Genomic DNA, 5,060 nt, shown 5'->3' on the forward strand with positions numbered 1-5,060 from the left:
ACTCGACTTACTTTTCTATATTATAAACTGATTGGATACACTGCGTATAAGTGCGTTAGTAGTTAAGTTAGGTTAGGTTATAAATTTAACACTAGTAGTTTGTTCACATCAAGTTGTTGGCGTCATTGCTGGGGAATGACTTATTTCAATTATTAGTTTAACTTCTTTAGGTTAATCGATTCTTTTTTGTGGTGTAAAAACTGCAAAAAAGTTGATTTTCTGCAATAAATAATTTTTCTGTTTTTATGGATCTCAGGACGTGAACAGTCCCTGTCACGACGTGAGAACTAAAGTTTTTCATTTTTTGTTTATTTTATTTTTAGTTTGTTTTTTTTTTCAGTGACTACTGACCAAGGGATCACAACTTCCTATCATACCATCACTTGAAGATTCATAGTCCATATTCCCTAATAAGAAAGATAAAAAGGTTGACAAATCGAGTAGCAATTTTCATTTGGAAAAATTTGAAAGATTTGAGAGAACTTAAACAAGAAAGGAATCAGTTATGAGCTAGGAACACAAAGCGAATTAGAAGAAGGGGTTAAAAGCAAGGTAGAAGAAATGGTAGATATCACAACAATGATGATAGATGAATACAAGTGGAGAGTGCATAACGATAACGGTCCTGGTCTTGTTCCACCGGCAATACCAGCTGCCATAAACTTTGAGCTTAAGGGCCACATTCTCGCAATTCTCAAATACATACCATTTTCTGGGAAAGGTTATGAAGATGCCTTCAAACATATTGATGAGGTATTGGAAATTGCAAACTATTTCAATGTTTCAGATGTTTCGAGAGATGCAGTTTTATTGAGGATGCTTCCATTGACACTTGTTGGAGATGAAAAAATTTGGTTGAAATCATTAGCACCTTAAACAACAAGAACCTGGCAGAACTTTTGTGAAACATTCATAGAAAAAATCATCCCTCCATCAAAGATAGCTAAAATCAAAAAGAAGATTGCTAACTTCCATCAAAAGGATGATGAGTCTTTATCTGAAGCTTGGGAAAGATACAAGGGATTGCTTAGGAATTTACCTCAACATGATTTAAACGTGCAACAAGAGGTCTCTATATTTTATGATGGGGTGAATGTTACCATAAGGAAACTCCTTGACTCTCAAGGACCAATGACGAAGAAAGATATGGATACAAATAAAGAGTTAATAAAAGAATTCATGAAACATTTAACAGAGTATCACAATCCTCGAGAGGATGTTACAAGAAGTAAAGGAAATGGAGATTCGGAAGATTTAGCAGTTGTAATGGAGAAACTAGAAAATATGGACCAGAAGATGACAAAGATGGGTCACTCTCTACATGCCATACAAGCCAGGTGTGACAATTATAATGGACCAAACTTAACGAAAGATTGTGATTTAGATGAGAATGGGAACCGAAAAGCACAAGTATGATACTATATTGGTGACCAGTTTGATGATGATTGGAGGAAGCCAAAGAGGGAATGGTTTCCAAATGAAGAATACAAGAAGCAAAAAATAAGAAAAGTATCGCCAAACTGGACGAGGCTTCTACCAAAAAGAACAACCACCACCCGAGAAGAAACCGAATTTTGAGTTAATACTCAATAGATTCATGGAAGCTTATGAGAAAAGACACGATGTTACAATTAGAAACCAACAAGCTTCCATTGAAAACATCACGACTCAAACGGGGCAATTACCTAAGCTCGTTAACGAACGGTTACCATCCAAAAATCCCGATCCAAAACCACAACCTCATGCCACGGACTTCACCACTGAAGAAGACATCATCTATGAGCCTCTAGTAATTTTACATGAAGCCTCGAAGCAGCCCAATCCACAACCAAAATAAGAAAAGATCGAAAAAGAAGAACAAGTTGATGCTTAGGATTCACAACATGAACAGTTACCACTCACTTCATGGGATCAGAATAATTCGAAAAATAGTTCTTTTGTCAAGCCTTATCAACCTCCCTTACCTTATCCTTCTCGAGCAATTGCACATCCATTGGAACAAGAGCATAAGAGATTCATTGACCAAGTAAAGGGTATTCCAACTAATATCTCATGCGTTAAATCAATAGCTAAAATGCTCGAGTACGCGAAATTCCTTCAAGATCTTCTCGAAACTCGTCAACAACTAAAAAAGACATCCAAGGTTGTCCTTAATGAGAAATGTTCAACAGTTATCATGGAAGGAATACCAACAAAGATGGAAGATCCAGGACACCTTACATTACCATGTGAATTTGGAAATGCCATGAAGACATGCGCTTCATCCGATTCTGGAGCTAGTATTAATTTAATGCCTTATTCTTTTTTATCAAAAAGCTTGAACTTCCAGAATTGAAAACCACAAGGATAACAATCCATTTGGCATATCATTCGATGACTTATCCACGAGGTATAGTAGAAGACTTATTGGTTAAAATTGGGAAATTCGTTTTCAAATTGATTTTGTGGTCATAGATATGAAAGAGGATGATGATGTATCAATTATACTTGGACGCCCAATACTCAACACCGCAAGAGCCTTGGTAGAAATTCGAGAGTCTAAGCTTACCATACGAGTGGGGAAGGAGGAGATTACATTATGGGTTGATGAAAAATTCAAGAAATCGAAAACAAAAGATGAGGTATAACTTATGGATGGGGTGAATGAAGATAATAAGCTTGCAGAATTGAAAAAAACTGATGGAAGAAGAAGTAAAAATATGGGAAAACCAAGAAGTAGTAAAGCACACCAAGCCTCGAGCCTGGATTCCTATGGTTTTCGAAGTCTTTGCTTTTACCACACGAAAACCTCTAATTGAGGAGGAAAATAAATATGAAGAACTTAGTTGAGGGATGAGGAGGAACAAAAAAGCAAATAGACCTTGCTTGATAATATGGAAGTGGACAAGAAGGAACCAACTGAAGATAAAAAATAGGAGAGTACCATGACTGAAAAATCTCAATGAGTCAAGAGAAAACACGATGCATGCGACAATCCAAGGAAGAGATAAAATTTGAAGAAAGCGTATTTAAGGAGAGTTGTGGTTTGCAAAAGGATGTGGATGGAACAAAAGGAGAAAAGGGGAATTACACCCCCACCTACAACAACGTAGAGCGAGAAGGAGTTCAACTCACAACTTCATCAAAAGAACCGCTTCTCAAGAGGCAACTTGAGTTCGGTTTGCATTTTCTTTTTCTTTCGTTTTTAGTTAATTTGTTTTGCATTATTTTATTTGCTTTTTAGGATTATTCATTAGTTAATCTTCTATTTAAAAAAAAACAAGTTTGGGATCTAATTTGTGAGTGGTAAAAAAAATTAAAAGGAAAAAAATGGTTTTCGTCAATATACAGAGCCCACGACCTTGCTTTATACTGCCACGATATGGGGATTAAAAGAGTCTCGTTCCTATCTGCCATTTTAAAGCTCACGATGTGAGCATTATAAACTCATGATGTAAGTTTTGAGGGGACCAAATACCTTTAATTCTCGAAAGAACCATTTTCCTTATACTTTCTTACCACTTACGACGTGAAATCGCTCACTTGGTCCCCCCCCCCCCCCCCACTTGGATTTTTGGGCTACCAATTTTGTGCTCCTTAATTTCATGATATTCACTCATCAAAAGGTAAAATTTATATTTTTAAGCCCTTAAATTTCACTGATTTTATGTTTGGAAGTTAGGGTTCATATTTAGGGTTCATATGCAAAATTGTTGATTTTTTCTTAGAAATTAGGATTACATGTACACGTTATCGACTTAGATCAATGCTAGGCTAAACCCTTTGTGTTTATTTGGACCAATTTGGCTTGTATAATGTTCGATTTCATCACTGCCGACGAACTGAACTCACGTTATGAGCTTTGAGTCTCACGAAGTGAGAACATGAATATAGCCCCATTTCATTTTCTATTGATTTAATTTGTTGTGGTTTTTGTTTTGGTCTTGTTTATTGATTGGTTTGCATGTTTAATGGGTCTTAGAAAAGAAAGTACACAGTCCCAAGGTGATGTTTCCAACTTTAATCCATTTTATTGATGGGTTTTATATGTTACAAAAAAATTATTTTTGGCGGAAAAACATAAACCCTAAGTTCACATGTACCATAAAGGATCTATGTTCTCACTATAATTTGCAAGCAACTATTGAATATCAAGAGCTTTAGAACTACATTGCTATTTTCAAAACATAACAAGGGGTTATTAGAAAATACATACCTTATGTTTATTGTAGTAAATAAACATTGATTCCTTCTTGATCTAGCTTTAGAAAGCAAGCACAAGATGTCATGTGCCTCTAATGGCTCACACCCAACCCCTAGCAGGTTGGAGGTTAAAGAGGAGAGAGGGAGAGAAAGAATTTTCATTTCTACCTCTTTTAGAAGCGATGAAGAAAATTGTGGACCTTTAGGAGGGTTTAGATAGGTGACTAGAGGAGTTAGGATAAGGCAAATTTCCTTGGATAAGCCTATCCCTTTTGCTTTCCCCCTAAGGCATCCAAGTTTCCTTAAAACCCAAGAAAAGTTCTAGAAACCCCATAACCATATAAAATTTCGTCCCCCTCCTAGGTAGGTTCCAAAATTGGTCAATGTTCAAGTTTTGAACATTGTCACCTTTAGTCCTTCCACTTTTAATTAATCCAATTAATCCCAATTAACTTATGATTAATTTTTAATTAAACAATACAATTTTTAATTTATATATTATTCTCATAATACATTGATAAATTATTTATTTTGATTTCTAATTAATTTATTAATCATATAATTACTTAATAAATCATTCTCTCTCTCCAAATAGAAATCCGGTCAATTACGAGGCTTGAGGGTAACCCAAAAAAGACTTTGCTAGTAATCCAAGATTATACTAATTTAGTTACTGGATTAGACACCTAATCCAATAGTTTCCCGCTTAGATAAGTCTAGAACAAAATTATAGGTATAACTTCTAAATGAAAAAGCAAATCATGCTTTCCAAAGAAACTGCCGAACTCTGATTTGATCGGATATTTGTCCTTTAGATACGTGATCGAATATTCCTTCATTTTACAAGATATCGTGTGGACATGAGACATGGATTACAA

General features: G+C 35.3%; 1 non-coding gene across 1 annotated transcript; it reads right to left on the reverse strand.

The window, feature by feature from the left end:
- Positions 1–945: 945 nt before the first annotated feature.
- LOC111902889 (small nucleolar RNA R71) lies at positions 946–1,052 on the reverse strand. Its single transcript, XR_002853994.1, has one exon. It is a non-coding gene; the product is annotated as a small nucleolar RNA R71 (small nucleolar RNA).
- Positions 1,053–5,060: the final 4,008 nt, after the last annotated feature.

Source organism: Lactuca sativa, chromosome 7 (genome assembly GCF_002870075.4).
Source record: "Lactuca sativa cultivar Salinas chromosome 7, Lsat_Salinas_v11, whole genome shotgun sequence".
Lineage (NCBI taxonomy): Eukaryota > Viridiplantae > Streptophyta > Magnoliopsida > Asterales > Asteraceae > Lactuca > Lactuca sativa.